This window comes from Ciconia boyciana, chromosome 2 (genome assembly GCF_034638445.1).
Source record: "Ciconia boyciana chromosome 2, ASM3463844v1, whole genome shotgun sequence".
Lineage (NCBI taxonomy): Eukaryota > Metazoa > Chordata > Aves > Ciconiiformes > Ciconiidae > Ciconia > Ciconia boyciana.
Window position 1 is genome coordinate 77,206,386 of NC_132935.1, and position 25,702 is coordinate 77,232,087.

Consider the following 25,702-nt stretch of genomic DNA (forward strand, 5'->3'; position numbering starts at 1 on the left):
AGCAGCACACTTCTCAGCTGTACTCCTTCCTCCCTCTTGATGCCATCAGGCAGAATTCAGTTTAAAAACAGTTCCCGATTCTTAAATGGAGAGGTAAACTAGAGTACAGATTTTTTTTTTTAAGGGAGGTAAACTGGAGTACAGTTTGGTTTTGGTTTTTTTTTTAGTGGAATACTCCTAGGCTTGCTTTCTGTGAGGTTGGATGACTGCCTGTCCTGAAACAGATGCCCTCAGTTCTCAAAGAGATGACTTCAGGGTTTTCCTTGAATTAGGTGATTTTAGGACATTCGGCAAAGCTGATCCATCTCCCGGGGATGAAACATGGAGAAAAAAATAGAGCTGGTGGAAAAGTGATGAAGGAAAGGGGTTTTTTCCCCTAATGGTTACTTAGAACAATTAAGCATGGTTCCTAAATGTAGATTAAGATCCACAAGCATTAAGCATATTGATAAAAGCAAAAAAAAAGAACTTTAAAAAATCCTAAAGGGTATTTTGAATCCCTCCCAGGGGAAAAAAGTACTCTAACACTACAGTATCCTGTGGTACCTGGTAAATACTAATGAAATCCCAGCTAACTTCAGCTTAGGCTCTGTATCAACAAATACATGACAGGTCCCCCCCACCCCCCAGTTCTGCCATGACAGCAATGCGTTGGTTTTGGCTCTGTGACTGTTAAAAGGTTTTTCACACTGGATTTGGGCATAATGTGTCTCGGGCTAAATTTTAAGTTCTAAGAGTAGAATTTACCACTTTGCCTTTGGTGTGGTAAATCTATGAATAGGAAGCTATACCCTGTTTTTCCTCCCTTTCCTCCTCTGCTCTAGAATCAGCAGAAACATTGTCGCTGACTTCCCAGAAAGCAAGAGAGCCCTATGTACGGATATAAGGATTTGCACCAAAGTATCTACTTGATATCAATTCATAAATTAATAGGTCTTTACAAAGATTTATCTAAAAGAACACTGGTTTAGAAATGTTTATTACATGAAACCCTAAATAACTGTCCGTTTTGGCAAGGAAAAGAATTGTTTTGCATTTTTTCATTGTAAGTTGTATCTACAGAATCAAATTTATCACTAGCATAAGAAATGTGTATGACTTCACTGTCTTCAATGCAGTCACATCTATTTAGGTTAGCAGCTAATTTAGGAGGCTGAAGTTAGAAATCAAAAGCTGGGTGGGCAGCTGGCCGAAGCAATCTTGCTCTCCAATGCTGAACGTGTGTGTAGCTCTCGTTTATAGCAGGAAAGGGATCAGCACCTAGGTGATAATAGAGATTTCTTCTATTTAGGAATCCAAATAGCTTCAAAGTTTGGCCCCCTACTGAAAGAGCTACAAAGATCCCTTCAAAATAGATAAAACTATTCCTTCAAGTCTGTTCAGATACAGAACTCTAACCTGTATGATTTCCTCTTCAGACTCCAAATACCAGATTCACAGATGAAGCTACCATAATGCTTTGGAAAAAGAATCAAATGTTGCAATATTAAGCTAATTAATAATCAACACACAAAAAGCTTGAAAGGCTATGTTTATTTTGCTTTAAATAAGGAAGCACCTAACTGACCATGCTTACACAAAAATTTTGGATTTAAATTAGCCAGCATTTGTCCAGGTTACCATCTTGAGCCCAAAGAAAATTTACATGTGACTGATTTCCCTCCTTGCAACTCTCTCTACAATATAACTTGTGCTATGTCTTAAGAACATATCAAAATATGCCCCGTGAATCACTGAGGTACTGCTGCATTTATACCTGCTGTCAATTACAACCAGAAGTGGATTTTGCACCTTTTAGGATTTCGGGTGTAAATAGGAAGAAGTCATTGCAAGGTCAAGATTTTCTAATCTTTCAGAATTCAGCAAATTAATTATTTGCAAGTCTTGCTTTATTATTTCATCTTCTGTTTTACAGTGCAAATTCAAAAGTAAACCTCCTTGTCAAGAAAATTAATGCTTAGCATTTATACAGTGTTTTATCAATTCAAACAAACATGTAAGCATGTCAGTCCTTCTACTAACCCTGCTCTCTTAGGATATTAAAAGATCACAATATTGGGCCATTGATATAACTCAATGGAATGACCTAATCCAACGCTAAAGACTAGCTATTTTGTTTTCTTCTTTGTTTCCCAAGCTACGTATGTACTGACTTCTCTGGGACAACACGTGCTTCACACTCAGCACAATGGGACCTCGCTTATGGCATGGAAATGAAATCACAAATTTTTACATTTGTGGAGCCACTTTGGACTTACACCAGCACACCTAAACTCAGAGCTGTCCCTCCATCTACAGATAGCTCTACTTCTGATGCTGCAAGGAGACCACAAACGTACACCACGTCCAGCTGCATGTTTCCTATTTGTAGGTGTAGCCTTACTGAGCAGACAGAAAGGTCCCTGAAGGAACACTTCTGTCTTGAGTGCACCCTGCGGGGGCAGGTACACTTTTCCACAAAGCCTCGGAGCAGAAAATACGAGCGCTCACGAAGTCTGGAGGCGGGGAGAAGAAACCTTCTACAAGGGACCTGGTGTTCTGCACGTGCTTTTGCAAATACAAAAAGAGAGGGGAAGACGCATTCCTCAGCGGTGGCAGCTCTGGGTTAACTGCGATAAAACAAACAAGCAAAGAGGCAAACCCCAGCCTTGCTTCCACAGCCACCGCGGGGAAAGGGCCGATTTCGCAACCCCCGCTTGTGCAAGCAGCCCCGCGGCAGGAAAAGGGCCCGCTCGCTCGCACAGGTCATTGGAGCAGCTGGCCCCAACGGAGTGCTCGTGTGTGCGCACGGCTGTCCTTGTGGTCTTTGACATGTCTCATTGGCTCCTCATCACACAGGCTGCAGCTTTAGCAAACTAAAAATCCAAACCAACAACCAAAAACATAAAACCCCAACCCACTTTACAACCTAAATGGAAGCAAAGCTCCTAAAATTGGTCCTAGATTCAACCACCCACGACACAGAAAGAGAAGTTTAACAAATAAATTCATAAAGCAAAACCAGGCTGCAGCCTGACAAACAGTACGGTTGAACACCTGTAGCCCTTAACATACCTGACAGGAGAATTTGCACATTAACAACAGGTTAGGAGTGATATGTATCATCATGTATGTGTCATCGGTCTTTTTGTTTTTAAGTTGGGAGTTGCATCTACCTGCAGAATGATAATACAGCTGCATTTCTAATTGTATCAGAGGGTCTCGACCTAGCAGAACCAAGCCTCTTGCATCCACTGAAGTCAATGAGTTTGAACCAACAACCAAGAGAGGAGATGAATAAAGACAACCCTGTAAAAGTATTTAACATTTAGTTTCCTTTTACATAAAAGACTGAACCTTTTTTTTTTTTTAAATAGACTTTTAACTTCACACACGATTGTGCTACATACGACTGAACACAACACAAAGGCTGTTAAATATGGGCAAAAGGTAGTATGCATTGCACAACCAGTGGAACTACTTGAAGAAAATTGCTAGAATCCTACAAACTAGTTTTAATTAGTGTCCAATATCTCGGCAAGCAGCTGATAATTAGCTTTATTATTGTAATTTAATATGCTAGACTTCACAATCTCTGTGAATGACTCTACTTTAGAACCATTTTAATTCTATTTTTAATTTCCACCTCATCACACAGCTCAATGTAAATAATAACTACAAAGATGAGGGGTGGTCCTTTCTGAAAACTAAAAACCGAGAGTCATAATAAGCACTTCAGTGTTCATTTCTGTTTTAAAAAAAACCCCTCCAGGTCTTTTAAAGGACTGCACTAAAACAGAAAAAAGGTTAAAACTAAGTGGATCAATTTCTTTCCCTCTACACTAATTCCATATTCAGCTTTTTTTACAAAGTCTAACGAGATGTTTAGTTTATTCAGTCATTTCTCTATTCCTGCCTAGTGTAAATTCTGGTTAACTACACGAATTGACAATACAATTATGAGCATACAGTCAAATTTCAATGGAGAGCTCCTGTCTGCAAAATGAAGGAAGCACTGTAATTCAACACACAAGATTAAGAAAAGAACTCTGCTAACAGTGCAGATGTGAAACATTTATATGTCTGGCACATGTAAAATTAATTTCCGTGTTAGGGAACAATTGTGAGGGCATAAAAAAAGTTGTCTCAAAGATCCTACGTAATTCTCTGTTCTTTGGGAATTCTTTTTCAAAGCACTGACAAATGATAAATAGTGTATCTTGTATGCACGTATGTGTGTTCCATATGCACTCTTTTTAGCATTCTACTGTGTTTGGGCTATATTCATGTAAGAATTCATCGTTAAAGGAGATAATAAAAAAAAATCCATTCTTTCATTGACTTTGTGTGCAAATTACTGGACTTGATATCATTGCATATATGAAAAAGGTTCTTCCTTCAAGTTTTTGAATTGCGACCAGAGTCATTATAAATTGTTTTCACAATATGAGAAAAATATGAAGGTAATTTTCCTAATTAAGGCCACATTTTATTAACTCATTAAACTCTGTCACCTTTATTCACTAAAAATCAAGCAGAAAAGTGGAATAAATTCACCATGACAAAGAAAACGCACACATTTCCATCATATAAATAAACTGACTAAAAAAAGGTGAGGTGTGTAAATTAAGGCACTCAATCTAAGAACATAGCACATTCTCAAGTGGCCAAATTGAGCTCTTGGATATTATTCCAGGACTCTCACTTGAGAGAAGGCAAGCAGCAGATGCAAAACTGTACTTCTTGTATCCATATATATATACGTGATTTAAAAAGCGTAGGATGTCTTTAGCACAGCATATCTAAATATGCAATAGAGAAAACATAAAAGGATCCCTTTATATCTAGAATTGTTATTGCCAAGTATCCCCAACAATGTATCAGTAGTCCATTTGTCCAAATTATAGGAGATTTCAATAACTCTGCTTCACGATCACAGAATTGCTTCCTAATTTCCCTTCAAACAGTTCAAGCTGTTACGGATTATTAAAGGACATTATCAGCCTGAATAAGCATATTAGAGATCTGTGTGTTTTTTTTTCCCGTAAATAAACCTAAAAATAACTCCTAAAATTACTATAATTGAAATGAATTAGCAAGTTTCTCCACACTACATGTTTCAGTTAACTCACTCTGCTTTTGCAAATATTTTGGACCCAATCCATTATGGACAATTCCAGCTTTATACTGCAATTGCTCCACTGTTCTCAGTGAGTTGACACAAGCGGAAAAATGAAGCAATGCAGCGGGGAATCAGATCTGTCTTACAGAGCAAGTTTCTCTTTTACTGAGAAAGCTCGAGCAACTGGGATCAGAAGAAGAAATGTAAATCTTTCACATGAAATACACTTCAAAATAAACTAAAGAAGTGGACAGTTCCCATTGCTTAAAAAAATATGACAATTTCAGTGTGACTGCTCTTCAAAACCTGCAGTCTGAATGGCCTTTTGAGGCACTTGTACAAGAAGCATGAGCGTGCCATGCAGGTCCCAAACCTGCACTGTCGTATCCCCATGAATTTGCAATGGTACAAATAAAGCTAAGAACATGCATGTATCTTTCCAGGACTAGGACCTACCTTTGCAGTCACCACACTGTGTTGGTAGTGACTTGCTCAGTGCAAAAAACCCTGCAAACTCTTCTTGTTCACCAGCTTAAAGCATGGAGGAAGGTGTGTCTTAAAGGAGAAGGGTGAGGCAGAAGTTGTTGGGCTTTTAATAAAGATGCATCACAGCATACCCTCCAGGGATAGCATAATTCTGTTTAAATTTAGGGAGCAAGCAAAACTCTTGTTGATTCCAAGTTGTAGTTATGTTTATGTATAGATTGCAGACGTAGGGACAACAAACCAGAGCTGACCTTGGAAGCAGGGAGTTTCCCAGCTGAAGTCAGTCTGTCCGTTTTGCTAGATAGCCACTAGGGAGATAAAACTCCTGCAGCTACTTTGGATGAGTGGAAGGTATTTAAAGTAGCCTCCTGTTTAAAAATTGCCATAAAGCTGACAGGACCGAGGCTGCCTATCTTGCCTCAGATGGAGTTCACACTTGTCTCTAAATGCTGTTCCCCTCCAGCAGGGGAAAAAAAAGAACCTTTGGATTACAGAAAAAAAATACCAGTGAGGAATAGGTCTTTCCTGTTTTGACTCTTGCATTGAGCTGCAAGCATTTAAAACTCTTCCCAAAGAATCATAGTCCCAGAAAAACTGATGAGAGCCCTTACCTTCCACTCCTCAACTGACATAATGTATTCCCAGTATCCTTCTGAAGGTATCTAGCAACTGCATTTAACCCAATGGTGTTTTTCCAGCAGCGCAGCCTCCTCCCCTCCCCTTTCTTTTTTTGGGGGAAGGTTTCTGAGAAGAAAAAATCGTTCCCAAACCTTTCTTTCTGGGTTATTTTATACTTCCTAGAAAAGGGGGGTCTGTCACTTGGGAGGGGAATTCCGGGGGAGCCCACTACAGTGCCAGCAGCGCATCCCGCCTTACGCTCATAAGGATGACAACTTTTTCCAAAGATCCCGTTATTGCTACACTATATTTTACTACTTTACTATGTTTTCTTTGGTCTAATTCTATTACTTTTAATAATAGTAGAAAGAAATGACTGGTCAAAATGTAATCAAGTACATATGTGAATCTTGACTGAAAAACAATAAAATTCACCATGGACCCAGCTCTTCTTGCACATAAAGCAGGAGAAAAAAAAATCCCACAAGTCTTCAGTGGAAGTTTTTCCTGACAAAGAGCCACACAATTAGGCTGTGATCCATGACTTTTGATATCCTCTGGACTTTTTAAGAAAACATTGCCAAAAATTGATCTGCCAGAACAGCACACGATTCATTATGCCCTTGTTTTCTGTTGCTGAAATACAGGCTGGACCCATTTCCTTGTTTTCTGCAAGATTGTGGTGTTAGTGTGAGAGGTACCTAAGCTCAAATAAAATAGGTCTGGAAATGTTTTTGGCTACATTTTGGAATTATCCAATTTTAATGATGAGAAACAATTTTTGCGTTGTTGTAAAACTCTGTGGATTGATTCTCCACTTACATTTCTGCATTGCTATGCAGTGGAAGTGGCAAGCAGACCAGGTTTTTGGTATTAAGGTCCACAAGGGAAAGGAAAACTGCTACAGTAATGCCGAGATGGAGACTATTGCATTTTTTATTGTACACTGCATGTAACACAAATGACAAAGGTGTCATTCATGCTTATATAAGGAAACATGCAACCAGACCATTCCTGGAGTGAGCACTGGCAGCCAGGAGCCGAGGTGGAAAGTCACAGGTGCATGACAAGCTTGTCTCTCTACTGCAACTCCTGAGTATGGGACCTACTGAACATACACCAACTCACTTTGCTTGCTTGAAGTTAGGTAGCCACCCTGAGAAATACTCAGCTGGGATAAATGATGCACACAGGATCAGCGTCTAAGCTTCTCCAGTTACTGGGAGCATGAAGGGCAAAGAGAGAAGAGTCCTCTGCCCTGTCATCCCATCATTACATTGGGCCTGAGAGTTTAGTGATCCCTCTTTAATTTCCGGGGTCCACCAGTCCTTCCTGACTGAATTACGACAGCCAGGACAATTCCACATTATGCCTCTGTGTTCCTGTCGCTTCCCCTGGAAGCCATACCCAGGAGGTAGAGGTCTCTTGCAGGTATCAGTGCATTAGGTTTGAAATCCTGGCTCCTGAGGATGTCCAGCATTGGACTTCCATTGATGTCAGTCTGGTCAGTCTTCTCACTCGGTAGATAAACCTGCCTTCTCCTTGGCTTTTTATCTTAAATTGACTTTATTGTTAGGGATATGATTTCTAGTTCTTATTTTTTTTTTAGACTTGCAGTATATCAAGTTCTGAGTTTAGGCTACTTTACTCAAAAAAAAAAGGAAAAAGAAAGAAAGAAAGAATAGGAGCACATGGATATTCACCAATATTAATATTTGTGAGAAAATCTTTAAGGTTGGAAGTGAGTCTGGGATAATAGAAACATGAAGTAAGGAAAGTGCAGAGCTCTGCAGTATTTTGGACACTTCCCCCATGCAATTCTGCTAAGGACAGCTATCATTTTAAGAGTTCTTGGTCTTGCACTTGGTCTACACTTAGTTTCTCATATCCACATGCAGCAGTTTCAAAGGGTTTGATAAAGGAATAAGGCATATGGCCATCAAGTTAAACTTGGTAGAGCTTTGCTAAGGATTGAGGTATCGGGGGGGGAGGCAGGAAATATATGGCAGTCTAAGCAGTATAACCTGTATATTTTTGTTCAGTTTTAAAACAAACATTTATGAGTTAAAATCAAAGCAGATCATGTCAATATTAGAAAGAAGCTTCTGCATGTAAGCAATTACACCTTTTGGAAAAGGGACATAGTACAAACTACTGTATCCTACTGTTATATTAACCCATGAAGAGGAATACTGGGTGTTTTCATGGTAACATGAACAAATCCATTCTCACTTTTTTGACTTACAATTTCCTTCATTATAGAAGAGAAAGAAGAATAAACAAAGTTACCTAAGGGCAAAAATTTGGTTTGGAAAATTCAGAAGCAACTACATTTTCATATAAGAAAGCCATCCCATCCTTACTTTTTCTATTTCACTAAGACTTGGAACACCTTAAACTATGTGATTCACTAGCAAGGTGAGAGAGCAGTGCCGCAAGCCACTCAGAACATGCCCCTGCTTAGTTGATTCATACAGTCTTTCCAAGTATTTGGAAGGAATTTTAGTACTTATGTCTAAATGCAATATATTAACATGCTTTTTCTTTACATTTCAATGATCATTTATAATGTTTAATAGAGAGTCATACTACCTGGTACTTCAGTATGCATGTGAGTTACAATTGATGTGAGCAGTCAACTGAAGCTAAGAGAGTGCATCTTTTAAAGGATTTGGCCCTTACAATGCATTACAGCTTCCAATTTTAAAACCAGACTATTAAAGTCTAGCAAATGGGTTGTTAAGGTGAATGCATGAAATATAATCAGGATTAGATACCTGGTTTATTTCATTTGGGGTTTTTTTTGGACGGCTGGACAGTAAATGCATATGGATGTAACCTTGGTAGCATCTAGCTATTGAAAAGAAAAATACCTAGTCAGGAAGCTCTCATTCTGACTTCTGATCCCCACACAAAGTCCTTTGGAAACACTACTTGCACTTGTATGTGTAAGAAAACTCAGTGCAAGGAAAAAAAAAAAAAAAAGAAAAGAAAAAGAAAGAAGAAAAGCGAAAAAGAAAAAAGAAATAACATTATATTCCTCTACAATAATTTACATAGTTCAAGCCAGTGGCCATACTGGTGTAAAAATTCTTGCATTCCACAAAACATCACTTTTTTGAGATAATTTGCAATATAAGCTACAATTTTTTTTCTGACACAGTATTCTTAACTTTTAACAATTTTGGAAGCAGAATGTTTTGCACAACGTCTGGCAGCGTTACCATACCTTCTAGACCAAGGCAGAAAAGTAATCCAAGAAGTAATCAGGTTTCTTGAAGCACAAAATTAAAAGTTTCCTTAGAATCGCCCGCTGCAGTGGGAAGTCGTTTCTTCACACACACAGTTTCTAACTACACGCATCTTCTTTAGTAACGACTACAGAGCGAAACCGTCCCTTCACAAGAGAGGGTAACTTTGCGGAGCAGGGTGCAAGAAAACCTCCAGCTGTGACGGGCTGTACCGCGGGGAGGAAAACTTCTGGTGGCACCGCTATTCGGAAGTCAGCAACTTCTCCTCTAACGCCGCTCCCCTCAGGCGCGCAGGGACTGCTAATTTTACAAGTTCCTAATGGCTTTTACGACCTCCATACCCGCCTCCCCTCTGCAAATTAGAGGCGCAAGCAATCTGAACTCGGGCTTTGAATGAACCGAAGTGCTGTAGCTGACTCGAGGAGGCGAGAACAGACGGGTCCGCACCCGCTCCTGCGTGGCGGCAACGTTTCCATCGCCCCGCCGCTTCCCTCCCCTTTGAATCAATGAACACCGGCTCCTTACGGCTGCTCATCTCTGACATTTTAAGGCAGCGCTCCAAAACGCCTGGATTACACCCCAACTGCGGCGCAATGTTTTCAGATTAAAAAAAAAGCGGGCGGGACGGGGAGGAGGAGAAGAAAGGGAAGGGAAGGGATGGGAAGGGATGGGAAGGGATGGGATGGGATGGGATGGGATGGGATGGGAGGACCTGCCTGTTGGGCTCCGCAGTCTCCCACTTTACGCTCCCGGCAACTTCTCCCCGGCAGCGCCGGCTCCGCGCAGCCCCTCCTCACCCCCGCGCCGCAGCCGCTCGGGGCTGACCCCCCGCCCGCCCCCGACGGCTGGGGCAGGTGCCCGCCCGGGACCCCCGCCCCGCGGTACCTGCTACGCCGGGGCCGGGGCCGGGGCCGGGGCCGGGGCCGGGGCGGGGACCGGGGCGGGGGCCGGGGCCGGGGCCGGGGCCGGGGCCGGGGCCGGGGCGGGCGGCAGCTGTGGCGGCGCGGCGCGGCGCCGCTCCATGTGCCGGCGCTGCCCCGCGGGCGGCGGCTCCGCGCCCGGTCCCTCCCCCGCCGCTGCCGCCCGCCCTCCGCCCCGCGCGGCCGCCCGCTCCGCACCCGCACCCGCACCCGCGCACGCCGGCGCCCCCGCCCCGCAGGTGCGGCCGCCCGGGACGGCGGCGGGCGGGCGCCGGCAGCGCGGCCGGGCGGGCGGCGGTGCGGCCGGCGGCCCCCGCGGCGGGGCTTTACCTGGCGAGGTGCTTCAGCGGGTCGCCCCGCCGGCTGCGCCGCGCTGGAGGCGCGGGAGAGGGGCCGGGCTCCGCGCCGCCCCGCCGGGCGCTCCCGCGTCCGGGCTCATGCGGCGCCGGGACTTTGAGGTCTCCCAGCACGGCAGGCAGCACCCAGCCCCAGCGGTACGGCTGGATGTCACACGCCGTCGGATGCAGACATCCACCTGTAACGCCTCGGAGCTGAGGTTAAAGGGGTCACATCATCCTCCTTTATCTCGGTCGGGTCATTGCATCCCATGCAAAACGTGTCCCACGCTTTTTACGCACTTTAATGTAGCGCCGCAGGATCAGAACTTGAGTAACTTACTTAAAATCGGTGGCAGAACCAGGCACTGAGATCCAGACCTTACGCTTCAGTCCAGAGGGCACCGCGAACCTGACGGAAATTACTTGCACGCTTAAGAATTAAGCGCATATGCATGCTGTGGAGGATCAGGATCTCATTTTTGCTGTGCTTCAGTTCCTCATCAGCAAGATGAGGATAATAATACTTCCTTTACTCACATCCTATCTTTATCTGCGCTCTCATATTACAAAAAATTTAGGCATGTGAATAACTTTATGCATGCGAGTAACCTCATTGACTTAAAAGGCACAATTCAGAGGTGCAAAGTTAAGCAAGCATGTAAGCATTGGGGAGATCAGGGCCTTATAATGCAAGCTCTTTGGAACAGAGATTGTCTACTACTTACGAAAAGTTTATACTGTACAGCAAACAGGTCTCCAATGCGAAGTTGGGTTTCTTTTAGAACACAAATGGCAAGACTGTACCTGGGGATTTATTTCAGGCACTCCTTTAGTCAGAGAAGCTCTGCAGACGTGATTGCTGTGTGCTTCACAAGCTAGGGTAATACCTGGGTACACTCGAGATGAACCAGGTATAATTAGTGCTTCTCAATTTTTTTATTTTTCTTACTGCGTCTTTACAGAGGTGCAGAACCCTCCTTTCACTACAACTTATAAGCAGACCTTATGGATCTCATAGGGTTGAAACCCAGAGCCAAATTAACCTCTTATTTACTCCACAATACCCCCACGTCTTCCAGCAGGTTTGTATACAGCGAAACAAGAGCATTTGATCAGTAGAATCACACCCCAGCATTAGAAAGAAAGAAAGAAAATAAAGATCCACAAAAAGGTGCCACCATACGCTTATCGGTTAGTACCTTTCTCCAGGAAATTGCAAAGCGCTCTGCCTCAGCGGGACTGGGAAATACAGGCAGGGAGAGCTTCACCAACCACCCTCTTGAAAAGCGGAAGCTGGTGAGCTCAAGGGAACGCAGCCACTTTCCACGGACACATGCGTCCGGATATTTTGAAGTAAAAGGACCGACACTCCACTGGGGAACGGCGCTTTCAGGAGCTGTTTGCTGCTCTCCTGTGTTCCAGCTGCTGCAGGGCCCGCAGGCCAGCAGCTCTGAGCATGCTCCAGCCTAACGGAGGGGGACCTGATCTGGCACTTATTTTTAAAGGCAGATTTCACACTGTGCAAGCCACAATTTCTCATTAAGCATTTGGTAAGAGTTTTAAGGTCAGAATCAAGTTGCTGGACATGTGTGAGCTGAGCCCGCTGAAGTCAAATCTTGTGAGATGTTAAGCATCTTCTGCAACTCCCTAAGTTAACAAACTTAGGTTTGTTAGCAGCTCGTAGGAGCTCTCAGGACTTAGAAGAAGTTGTGAAGATCCTTTTATGGCCGATGCCCTTGAGAATTACTAGTGGTATAGTCACGGCAGCACTGAGCTCACTGCTGGCAGCCTGCTCTCATGTACAGCAAGTTTCTTGCTGGGAGAGCAGCAGTGAATAGCCTGGAGAGAGCTCCACTGTCCCAGTGATGCTTACCAAGGCTAGAGCTAGTTCGAGCAGATCTGTTAAGGTATAGTTGTGGATATACACTTAGGCACTTGCCTGAGGAGCCAGATTCTACAATACTTTTCTTGCAGTATTTCCACTGACATTACTGTGAATTTTGGATGAGCCAAAGTGGGTTGTAAAGGATATAAGGTAGAGCAACGTGTAGCAAAAAACCCAACTGTCCTTACAGTTGTCTAATTCATTGCCAGCTAAATCTTATCTCAGACTAAATCTACTAAAGAAACTTTTCCATTGCTGTCAGTTCTATTGTGGGAAGCATCTAACAAGGCTGCACAGTGAATGGTTTCCTTCAGATTCGTTCTTAAATGCAAATAGTAATTGTTATTGCAGGAGGTACAATGTTTCTGCTGCTGTGTATTACCATTTCCCATTTATTGCTTTCCTACAGCAGTCTTACCAACCTGAATCCTCAAAACGGACAGCATGCCACATTCATGCTGCTTCAGTCCATTACCAGGCAGGTGATGATAATTAAATACAAAAATACAACAGAAAAGTTTTGCAAATTGAGAATCAACAAAAAAGTTTTAAGCACAGAAAATGCATATTCTCTACAACAGCTGGAGTGTGCCAGGCAGATGCTCCTCTTGCCTTTTCACTGCAAGATTTATGCCGCAGTCCTAATTCCTCAGAGAATGGCCTGGGCACAGTGTCCAGAGGGTTTGCTTGCAGGGTTGTGAACTTGTCGGGTAAGTAGTTCTCATTCAGTTTAGAAAATGGAAGTTCTGATCAAGATGAGGATGGTGAAGATTTATCACCTGAAGCGTGGTAAATTTCCAGAGGCACAAAAGGGCAATGGATGTTGTTTTGTAGAGCCAGAAATCTCCCCCAGACCATGATTTCTACTATAATACTAAGTGTGACCAGCTTTGTTTCACAATCCTTATCGTACCTAGTCCCCCTGCCCCGAGAAACCCCCCCACTGTGCTGTTTTGCTCTCAGATGGCTCTTCATACTTTGCAGTGCCAGAATTGCTTAAGAAAATATCATGAACCTCACACTAAACAGTTGATTGGCAGCTATTTGAAGATACAGATCGCTGTTCCCATTCCACATAATGTCTAACATTTAATAGATCTTCCTTCGTTTATAATTTTTGATGCATTAAACTGTCGTCTCAGATTTTTTAACTTCAGAAAAGAACTCTGTCACCTTTTAGCAAAGCTCTAATGCTTTTACCTCAAAAGCATCTCGAAGGTCCATGGTTTCCTCTCCTTACACATCATAGGAAATACCACCTGTACTACTGACGTATAAATACAAAATATCACCACCAAAATCTTCTTTCTTTCCCACCAATCTGTTCATGTCATTTTCCTCTTTGCATTGCTGTGCTGACTCCTCAGCCACTGGTGCAACATACTTATTACTCACCTCTCTCCTAACTTACTTACCTTGCATTTGCTTCCCACTGTCCTTTGCATGATCTCTCCCATCATTCTCATTTCTCATTTACATATAAGCATTTCAGGCAATTTTCTCTAGGCTTTTTTCCCACACAACTTTTCTTCACTGACTGACCTCCCTGAACTCAACTACAAGTCCCTTGCTCTCTCCAGTCTGTGAATTTTCTACTGACTTCTACCGTACTACTGTTTTTGAGTCACCTGTGTACAATTAGAAAGCCCTCCTTGTTGTTTTCTGTACCTCAGCCTCACAGTTCTTTCTTTGTGAGCTTCTTATCCAGAGGCCAGAGAAACTCTTAGTGCCTTATGGACACTACCACAAACACAAGATAAATAATTGTTGTAATAACACAAGGAGATGTGGATGACAGCTGATCAGATATGTGAGATTTTAATCTGTATGTAGGTGAAAGGAGAGAAAAATTAACAGTTTGTCATCAGTGTCTTTGTTAACTTCTTTCCATTTTAGGAATAGTAAATGCAAAGACAGGGTGTTTGTTTTGTTTGTTTTTTTTAAAAAAAAAAACAGTAGAAGGATATTTTACAGTAAGGGAATGTAATAAGCTGAATATGACTACAGACATTTTTTGACATCAAGGACAGGTACATATTGTATGACCAGTGACTGACTGACTGAAGTGGAACATGAAGTTGAATGACATTTGCTATTCAGCAAGGACCATCTCAAGTTTATATGTATTTACAATTTTAGTGAAATTAAACACTCTGGTTATGGGCGTACACATGCACACATGCATGCACACATGCGCAAAACACTTGGGAACGGGCGTACCAAAGACATCATCAGTCCCACATATTGTATCGTATCACTGGTTGAAAAGCATCCCTTCTAAAACTTGCTGCTCATAGTGACATCTGGACCAAAGCTAAACACGGACCCAGGACAAATCCAGGAGCTCTTACTCGCATCCAGCCTGTTATCTCCTTGTTTTGATCTCTGGCATTTTCGCTCAGATGGCTCTGGTAACCTGGAGAACCTGTCAGTGGAACAACTGGCCAGTGGATCTGTCTACAGGACAAGTACAGTGGAGATAAGGAACCAGCCACACCACCACTCCATTTCATAGGGTAGACGCACTGTAATTATTGCTAGTTATGTTTAAGTAGTGCACAGAGGTGTTCACTTTACCACAAACTGTTCCAAGGAATTTTCTGTCTTCTCAGGCAACGTGAGTTGCCTAGCCTATCTAGCAAAATGGGACATTCTTGAATACAGGCTAATCAGTCTTGTCAGGGACTTGGTTACATACAGTAATACCTGTGTGTTGGGGGAGGAGGGAAGGACACGATTTCCTTCTACAGTAAGAAAGTTCTGACTACAGGAGACTAAGGCACTACTGTCAGCAACAGCAGCCTCAGCTAGGATACAACTAAAGAGTTGCAGGAGCCACACTTCTTGCTTCGAAGACTGCCGAGCAATTACTCTGCATACAAAAAACACGGCATGTAGGATTTAGTCTAAGGTAAATGAAACCAAAATTCTGTCTCTCTGTTCTGAAATGCCCCCTGTGGCCTATGGAAAAAAAGTTTTGCTGCTTCAGCTATTTTAAATGATAGGTCTAGCTTATGCTTCTTTTCTGTAGCTAGTTTTACATAGAATATACAAAAAACTCAACTTCCAGTTATATCTGAAGACAGCTACTGAAGTCCAATAGTTACTCTAGTTTTCCAACGTTAAAAGTGAGAACAGAAATGCTTTAGTCAGAGTTACAAATTTAAAATTAATTGATATTTCTCTACTTAAAATGCCTCAGAACAGGACCATAATCGTTTCTAATACATATCCATAAGGTTTCCAGAAGTCTTTGGTCAGACGTGAGGGAAAACATGCCGAGTCCAGCACAGCGCACCAAAGATGATGTAGGGACTGGATCATCTCTCCTATGAGGAAAGGCTGGGAGAGCTGGGGCTGTTCAGCCTGGAGAAGAGAAGGCTCGGGCCGGGGAGGGGGGGATCTTATCAATGTGTCCAAATACTTGATGGACGGGAATGAAGAGGGAGCCAGGCTCTCTTCAGTGGTGCTCACTGATAGGACAAGAGATAATGGGCAGAGGAAATTCCACCTGAACAAAAGAAAGTACTTTTTTTACTGTGAGGGTGTTCAAACACTGGAACAGGTTGCTCAGAGAGGTTGTGGAGTCTCCATCTGTAGAGATATTCAAAACCCAGATGGATGTGGCCCTGGGCAACTAGCTCTGGCTGACCCTGCTTGAGCAGGGGCGTTGGACAAGATGATCTCAAGAGCTTGTGATTAGAAAAAGGCAATCATCTGCTTTTCAGAGATCATTAGATCTATATATAAATTTAAAAAGAGGAATGTCCTATCATGTTAGTTCTCCTTTTACTGATCCCTTCCAAACTTGTGAATTCATAAAGTATAGCTATAGCTGTACTTCAGTTAAAATTTCTGAAGTCATCTTCCTTTTGGAAAAGAGGGTTGAAACTTCTCTATGCGTACAAAACAGGCGGAACTAAGAGGAATTATCACAATTCCTTCGTGCTATCCATTGCATCTGAGGTTCAAATAATTTAAAATTATTTTTTTTTGCACACATATTATATCATGGAGGTGCTATGGCTGTCTGTCTACAGGGTGAAGATCACAGTAGTTAGGACCTAATGTATTCAGGCAGGGATGAAGATGTCCCTGAGCCTAGTCAGATACGGGATCTATTCCAAGATCCACATCGTTAATCAGGCATTTCTCCACTAATAGAGTTGTGTAAGAGCCGACAAATGTTTCTCCTGAGAGACTACTGCCAAAATTAATCCTACCTGAGAAGGTATCTGGACATAGGAAAAAGATATAGGTCCATTCTTGTATGGCCTTCATCATGACTTAATAAGATGAGGAAGGCATTAGAAATGCAGAATGATAGTTGACTGGCAAATGGATAGTTTATCCTCTTCCTCAACTACTCCTATGATTACTCCCTAAAAATTCATATGGTCAGATTAAAAAACTTGAAAGTAGATATCTGTCTGATTTTCTGGTAAAGGTGAAATGAAACAAGTCTGCTGTCATTTCAATGATGTCTACTAAGAAGCAGGAAGCAATGGAAAGTTGTGTTAATGAACCAATGTATTGGTCATAGTGGTTTGCTTTTTCATTTTCTTTTAAATCCATCTCTTGAAGTCTCTTGGCTATTTTTTCAAATCACAAAGCTGTAATGAAGTCAGATTAGAAAGATTCAGAAGTATGTTTTGCTCGATTTTCAGAAAGAGTAAACTACTAATAGTACTGCTAATACTTGAAGGATTGATCCAACTTCTCTGCTTGCAAAAGCTTCAGTAACAAATCCTGATTTTTCCAAGTTAATTTATTACTGGTAATTATTCAGTGAAGATCTCTGAACACTTGCATTGCATGGTGGTTCAACCGTCAATTGTTTCATTTGATTATGTGAATCATATAATGTTGCTTCTGAACTGCCAGAAAGTGGCAAGAATATCCACATTCTACTGAATCTAGTATTCATTCTGTGAGAGATTTGCTTTCACTGAACATTTCTATTAATAAAATTCAATTCAGCTTTACAATAAGTACACTCATTTGGCCCTAGAAAACTACACTGGTGTCTATGAGGTCTGCCATCTTCTACAGGCCCCATCTTGCTCAGGAGACTGTCCATTAAGATCCCTGTATATAGTTAGTGATGAATTATAACTTCTGATACTTGCTGCACACGTGCCAAATATCCTGAGTCTGGAGAAACAAACCCATTTTAAGTAAACTGTATTCCTTATCTTTGTGCCTTCCTATTCCAATGTATTTCAATATAGCTGAGAGTGTACATCTCCTTTCTGGATTATCTTATTTATAGTTAATGATGACAGGTATGTGGTCAGAGTGCCGTTGTGGTCAGAGTGCCGTTGTGATCTCTTATCACTTGTTGGAAACCTTTTTTGTTTAATAGCAGTTAAGACTTTCTGTTAAGGAATCCAAGGGGGAGCTTTCTTCTACAACAAACAGAGCAATAAAGCAAGCTCTAGAGATTAGTGCTGCAGTTTACAAGCAAGAGGCTTGGACAGTGTTCGCTGTGCAGTTTTGAGTGAACCATTCAGTCTCCTTGTACCATAGTTCTATGGAGAAAACAGCGATGTTTTCTTCAAGCACTTCTTTATTTCACAAGGGTATTCAGAGGACACCATAAACATTTTGAAAATTCCAGGAAGTGTGATAAAAGAATCCATTATAAGGGCATGTCTACAGGGCAGACTCAAGCTTCTCTGCCTTCACTTTGAGCTGGCCAGATGACAAGCCAGCTGTGAGCTTGTGGTGGATTAACCTTGGCTGGCTGCCAGGTGCCCACCAAGCCGCTCCCTCACTCCCCTTCCTCAGCAGGACAGGGGGAGAAAATATGATAAAAAAAGCTCATGGGTCGAGATAAGGAAACAGAGATCACTCACCAACTACCATGGGCAATACAGACTCGGGGAAATGCATTTACTTTATTGCCAATTAATAACAGAAAAAGATAGTGAGAAATAAAAACACAAAATGAAAAACACCTCCCTTCCACCCCTCTTCTTCCCAGGCTCAGCTTCACTCCTGACTCTTCTACCTACTCCCCCTTGACTGGTGCAGAAGGATGGGGAATGGGGGTTGTGGTCAACTCATAACACTTCATCTCTTCCACTCCTTCCTCCTCACACTGTTCCCCTGCTCCAGTGAGGGGTCCCTCCCATGGCATACAGTCCTTCACGAACAGCTCCAACATGGGTCTTTCCTATGGGCTGCAGTTCTTCAAGAACTGCTCCAGCATGGATCCTTCCCATGGGCTGCAGTCTTTCAGGAATGGACTACTCCAGTTTGGGTCCCCCACAGGGTCACAGTTCCTGCCAGAAAACCTGCTCCAGTGTGGGCTCCTCTCCACGGACTGCAGTTCCTGCCAGGAGCCTGCTCCAGTATGGGCTTTCCACGAGGTGCAGCTTCCTTCAGGGCACATCCACCTGCTGTGGCATAGGGTCCTTGATGGTCTGCAGGGTGGATATCTACTCCACTGAGGTCCTCCATGGGCTACAGGGGGACAACCTGCTTCACCATGGTCTTCTCCATGGGCTGCAGGGAAATCTCTGCTCCAGCGCGTGGAGCACCTCCTCCTCCTCCTTCTTTACTGGCCTCCGTGTCTGCAGGGCTGTTTCTCTCACATTTGCTTGCAGAGTTTTCTACCCTTTCTTAACTATGCTATCACAGAGGTGCCACCAGCATCGCTGATGGGCTCAGCTTTGGCCAGCAGCAGGTCCGTCTTAGAGCTGGCTGGAACTGGCTCTGTCTGCCATGGGGCAGCTCATAGAAGGCATCCCTGCAGCTCCCCCCCCTACCAAAACCTTGCCATGTAAACCCAGTGAGCTGGGAGACAAATAGCCACACTGATGCTAGCTTGAAGATACCAGCACAGCTGTCTGAACCCCAGTGTAGAGCTGCTTACTGCAGCAGATGCACAGCATAGGTAGGGAACATCATATCTCTTCCCTTCATCCAGGTGTAGGCATGCCCATTTGGCAGGTGAGCAGCCTTTTACAACCTGGGCTTCTAAAAAGCTGTACTTCGGATTATTTTTATGATTTGCATTACCTGGAAGCAAGCAGATGCCACTCAGGGTCTAGGACTCCATCATGTGTGTCAGTGTGCGAACAGTTCATGACCTATATTTAATCAGACAATGGATAACCAACAGCTAGACACAACTCAGGGAACTCAAGGAAACGGTGAGATATTAACAGGCAAATCAAGAGGCCGGGGCTTGAAGCACAACATCACTGTAGTAATTATCAAGTTTTGTAGGGATAACAGCTATGAACAGGTTCAAGGGAGAAAATGAAGTAGCCGGGATGGTACATACAGACATATCCTTCCCAGCCCCACAAGTAACCAGAGAAAATGCCAATTTGAAAAGAGAATGAGCAGGCTGGGGAGAGCGGTCAGGGATACAAGAGCTTCCCAGCAGAAGTACGGTAAGTAAATCTTAGACTAAACCGAGGATGGAGAACCAGGAGTAGATACAATCTCCCAAACCATGTGCTAAGGCAGTGATGTTTCCAGCATTTTGAATGGACATGAACAGGACAGGACAGGATAGGCTTGACTCTGACAAGGGTGAGAGACAAGGTGAAAGGTGACTGAGACACAAGGTGATGAGAATTTAAACATGAATTTCAGCTATGGGCAGGCTTAGGAAGGGCCCCACCTGGGCAAAGTCATGCAGAAAGGATCCACAGCTTTCAGGCATATTGTTTAGAGGAGGAGACAATAAAGGCTGTTTGCAGGGAGGGTCACGCTATTTATTCTGGTCTGAAGCAACATGTGTTATACATTTTTATCATAGAGTTGATCATGTCAAGAATACATATTAACTGTGTAGCTGTCACAGCTTCTCTTTGTCCCATTCCTGCCCCTTCCCTGGGTGTGTCCTTCGTAATGAGTGCCTCAGGAGACTCAAGATGGACACGGGTGATATTAGGGTGAAATTAGCCATAAAGAAAACATTTAAATAAAAATGATTAACCCAGTGTTAGAGCTATTATGGGACAGAAAAGAAATGTCAGAGAAAAAAAATGTGTACCACAACTGCCCCATTACACTATAATTAGTTTATCTTTGTATAATTTATGGTTAGCTCTATGTCAATGAATTCCAGCAAGAAGAAACCCCTGGCCTGCGGCAAGGCTGAAAGAGAGGAGCTGGTGACGCCTGGATTGTGCAGAATTTTTAAAGGTATTCTGGGAACTCAGATGCGCTCCGTCTTCGGAAATTAAAAGGAAACAGCCCCTTCTTGTAGAAGTTCACTGACATTAAACTAATTACAAGCTAGGCATCTAAATATCTTCAGACACATATGCTTAGATTTCCAATTTTACCTTGGTAGAGGTAAATACTTTTAGGAGGAATCTGGAGGACTTCTCACTGCTTATATTATATAATCAGTCTAGCGGCTCTTGATAGGCATCAGCTGAGTTTAATGAAAAGTATTATTTATCTCAAGGGAGGTGAACAATTATTCTTTTTCTGGTCGTCTAACTCCTTCTTCTCCTTAGAGGCTAATATTTGACTAGAAAAATAATCATTAAGAGAGTTTATACTGTTAGATGGAAATCTAGCCCAGTTACCTGACTTAATGACACAAACATGCAGTAATATGTATATATTGATGCCTTGAAGTGAATATCAGGATGTTTTGTCCTGCAAGGTAAATATTGATCAACATGTACAGTGTATTTTCCCTTTGGATCAATATGCCTGTTTCTTCTTAAATCAATAAGTACTTATTCTTACATAGAGGAAAAGTTTGGCTCATAATTGGATAAAAGTGGGTATATAGTAAATGAGAACATTTTTCTTGCTTACCTCCAACATGGGGGCTCAGGGTTTTAAAAAAAAGTCAGACTGAACATGTAGAATGCTGCATATGAGGTTCAGAAAATACTATCACCCACATCTGCTGAGCTAATATAATAAACATCCACATATATGACCCAGTTTTCTAATCAGAGAACAATAGTGCTTGCTGAACTCAGCTGAAGCAGTCAATATTCCACATACATCTCTGTGGTTTTTTGGTTGTTTTTAACTTCTTGGAGTATTTATTTGTGTGTATGTTTAAATAAGTGGTATGAACATGCAGGGAATCCTGGGACCTGTTTTGTGATTATGTATCTTCAAGCTCTGCATCCTAACTATTGTTCAGTTGCAACTGACAGCCTGACTTTGAAATAAGAGAGGAAATGAGAATTTGACCATTATTTCAGAACCTCAGCATTTTTGAATCTGGGAATTTTCATCTTTTTTCTTCTTTATTCCAAATACATGCAGAAATCCTTTACTACACATCTTTTCCTGCCACTTTGTTGTTCTTGTGGTTGCTGTTACAGGTTATTATTAGTAAAAAGCCAAAAACAAAACTCAAACTCTCCATTCCCAAACTCCATCACATAAATAAATTCCACACTTCAGTAAGGCAAACTAGCCAGCTACGAAAGTGCTAGTCTGATCTATACGAAGTGAGAATTTGGCTTAGTAGAGCTTGGTCTGAAAATGGTAATATTTCATGGAAAAATGCATAGGGAAACAAAGTTAAGAATGCTATTTAAATATACAAAGCCAAACAAACTAAAAAAACCTCTTTATAGTTATGCTGGCAGCTCCTTTTTTTTCCCATGAAGAATTAGGAAAAGAAATAAATATCAGAAGCATTGCTATGTTTTAAAAATTTAAGAACAGAAATGCTTTGCAGAAATAAAGTAACTTAAGATAATATTAACTATATTAAGGCAGGGGAAGTAAAAAGATTAATGAACATACACACCTTGTAATATAGCTTATGAATAAATGCATAATTAAGTAGAATAATAAAAAACTACTTTTACCCTCTAAAGAACTGCAATTAGGGTTCTCATTTCTCTCCTACTGCAGTAATACGTAACCAAACTCAGAAGCTGTCTGCTGAGTTTGGCTTTTGAGGGAAAACCTCGATTTTCAGTTTCCAGTACTACCAGGTGAAAACACCTTCCAGTTCATCTGATACATTTATGCTACTACATTGAAATTCATATTCCCCAGGTGAGCTGAGATCTTAATGGATTTTACATAGTTTTGATTGACTGCTATGTGGCAAATTAAGGTACTCTCGTTAGGACTTATCTGCCATTAGGTTGCCATTTTTTGCCAGGACGGAATTTTCAGACTGCCTAAATTAAGGCCACTGTACGGTGGCACAGGCTTCCTAAATCACTTAGGCCATTTCGGGGCAAATAGTCCCCCAAAATATTTTTTTCCAGTGGAAGAGCAAAATATAATACACACCTTCCAGCACTTGTCAATCCCTTTTATATCCTGGATTTCTGAGCTCTGAGTGGGACTGCGCAGAATTAAGCAAATTACGTGCCCAGTCTCCCACTGACCAGAGGGGTGGAGACTGAGAGGAGGGAAAGCTGGCTGCTGCTGCTCTGGTGGGGGCACAGGAAGAGGAACCCATCCAGCAGCCCCCAGGGTGAGTGAGTGGGAAAGCATTGAGGGAATTGCACTTTCTTTACCTATTCTGAGGCCACTGCAGCAACTGGTCACCTCTGTGTACAGCTGTTTGCCCAAAGCACTGCAAGGTCTAAGTGCATAACGTTCCTTATATTGCATGCATAATTTCATTGTTATTAATAAAAAGCGTGAAAACTAACAGATGACTTCAATTGCACTTCACTGTGCTATTCCTGTTCTCAATTTGCAAAGGTGTAACAGTTGCAGATTGGCCCAGTATGACCCCTGCACTCCTAACACCAACAGGCCTCCTTCGTGTCCTGCAACTTTCCTTCACCACTCCCACAGGCATAGGAATTTTGCAATTATTTTCCTCTAATTCTTCCGATTTCCCCAGTAACCCCATCCACCCTATCATTCCTCGATCTCCCTCACACCCATTCTCATTCCCTGCGTTCCTTTTCTGTATAATCCATCTCCCCTGTTCCCATGCTGATTCTGCAGAAGTCTCTCCCATCCTTGACTTCCCTTGCCTGTCTAGTTACCTCCTACATTTCCCCTTCATATCTGAACACATTGAATGTACTGTCTGCAAGCACTGATAAGATTTCCTGTATTCCATTTCCACCCTAGCGTGTCTAATCTAGTTTCTGCACCTTTTACTCCACTGAAATTAAGAACAGCTGAACTTGGTCAGACCAGAGGACCATCTAACCCAATATTCTGTCTTACACAGTGGCCGAAACCAGATGCTTTTGAAGTGTTATCAGTACAGGCAAGGATATAGTGATATTCTCCCCACCACCCCCAGCTGTTCTGGTGAAAATCTCTAATGATCACTTTCCAGCCAAGTTTCAGAGCCAGAATTTGCTTATTCTTTTCCTTGTTGTCCTGTCTGCATCCTTTTACATAATCTCCTTTTCCTTGATGACTTCAAAACTAGTGCTGATTTTTGGTCCTCCTCCTAGCTTCATCATGCTTTTTGGAAGCCCCTCTTGTTCTTTAACCATTTTTTCTGGGGAGGCTTCTGGGCTCTGTCCTAGATCTCTTCTTCCCCACCCCCCCTCCCCCAAAATAAGAAGATGCAAGGTGCTTTTGCAATTACAATTTCAGCTACCAGTTCCATGTTGGTTATTGGCAGACTTATCAACCAGACTTTCCTGTCTGGTTTCTGTCATTTTCTGTCCAAACTGAAATTTCAGCCTTCTCTAACATGTCTTTGTGAATACTTCTCTAAGCCCAAGTTCAACAGTGCCAAAACAGGTGTCATTCCTCTCCCTCGAGTTCTGACCATGACCTCCTTCTGAATCATACTACACCAAATCAGCATCCTGCCTCTTTACTCAGACTGTCACCCAAAAACCTCACCCGCAACTCAGAACTCTCTCGTTTTTCACATTCAGACTATTGCCAATACTTGAAAACTATTTTAGAACATTTCTAAAAATGATCTCGGCTATACATCCAACAGTTATACCAGCTAACTCCAAGGCCTTATCCCCTTGTATCTTGATTACTGCAATATTCTTTCTTCTAATCATGACAAAACCCATCTAGCTGCAGTCATGTTCATTCAGAATATGGCTACAGAGATCATTATGCTTGCCTGCTTCTTTGACCAAATTAGATCTTTTCCTAGATACCTCCATCAGATATTCATTCTATCACTTAAAAAAGGAAGGAATCTTGGGTTTTTTTGAGTCCTTTCTGGCCTATAATCTCTCATTGCCTATCAAAAGGTAAGTCCTCACCTTCAGTGGACCTTTGAAACTTGCCTCCACCATCCAGCAATTTATTTTTTAAACAAGAACCTTTGCTCTCTCTCCCATACTGCTCCTCACTGAGAACAGCTCTGATTCTACCCGTTCCTTCATTGTTTCGAAGTTCTCACCTATGCCCTTGTGGGAAACCAGAATTACTGTTTCTTAAAGTTAAAACCAACAGCCTGTTTTTAATAATCATAAAAGCACTGACATTTATAGTTATAACGTAGCGGGAAAGGCTTCATGTGGACTACAAGATGGTTGTTTGAAGAATAAACTGTATGGTATTTCCATGTATGTGGATACATCCAACAAGATTAGTGTAGCCTTACTTCTCTTGGTAAAACATCTATTATTTCCAACATTTATAAAGATAGAGGCAGCATTTTAAAGGTCCTCAATAGAGAACAGTGATGATAAATGCAACAAAAAAGTCTTGATTTTGCATTTTTTCTGGTAATATGCGAATAATTTTCCCAACAAAGTGAAATACTAAAGATTTTATACTAGTCTGAAACCAGATTATATGAACTCCACTTCCTTTTTTTCAATTGGTGAGGGCACTATTTAGTAGTGAGATGAAGGATGAAGCCCAAAGCAATCAAGAAAAACGGGAATGATGGCAAACACTCTGCTTGGGAGTGTCCTTGCACCCAGCATTGCAAGAATCACTTCAGGAGGATGAGAGAAGACAGTACTGTCTTGATTAACTGGGTATGTAGAGTTTTGGGGGGGGTTACTTTTCATCAAGCACAAACACAAAACACAAGACAGAGGAAACCATATCATTACCCACATGAGCCTGTGGTTTGGAAAGACGAGCGGTTGGCTTCCGGCAGCTGCAAGGAATGATGGGGAGTCAGATAGGGCCAGGCTGTCACACACTCCATACTCTTTTTCACAAAACTTTTTCCCCCCATT

The 25,702-nt window shown here is 42.2% G+C and overlaps 1 protein-coding gene across 22 annotated transcripts in view; it reads right to left on the reverse strand.

Annotated features, from left to right (window-relative positions):
• Positions 1-10,725, reverse strand: part of IKZF1 (IKAROS family zinc finger 1) — a 69,100-nt gene extending 58,375 nt beyond the window's left edge. For 4 of the 22 annotated variants that reach the window (XM_072853039.1, XM_072853028.1, XM_072853038.1 and 1 more), the window contains exon 1: positions 10,173-10,332. The gene's annotated coding sequence lies outside the window, so the exon portion shown is untranslated. The other 18 variants (XM_072853040.1, XM_072853045.1, XM_072853036.1 and 15 more) reach the window with 14 other exon arrangements.
• Between the last annotated feature and the right edge of the window lie 14,977 nt (positions 10,726-25,702).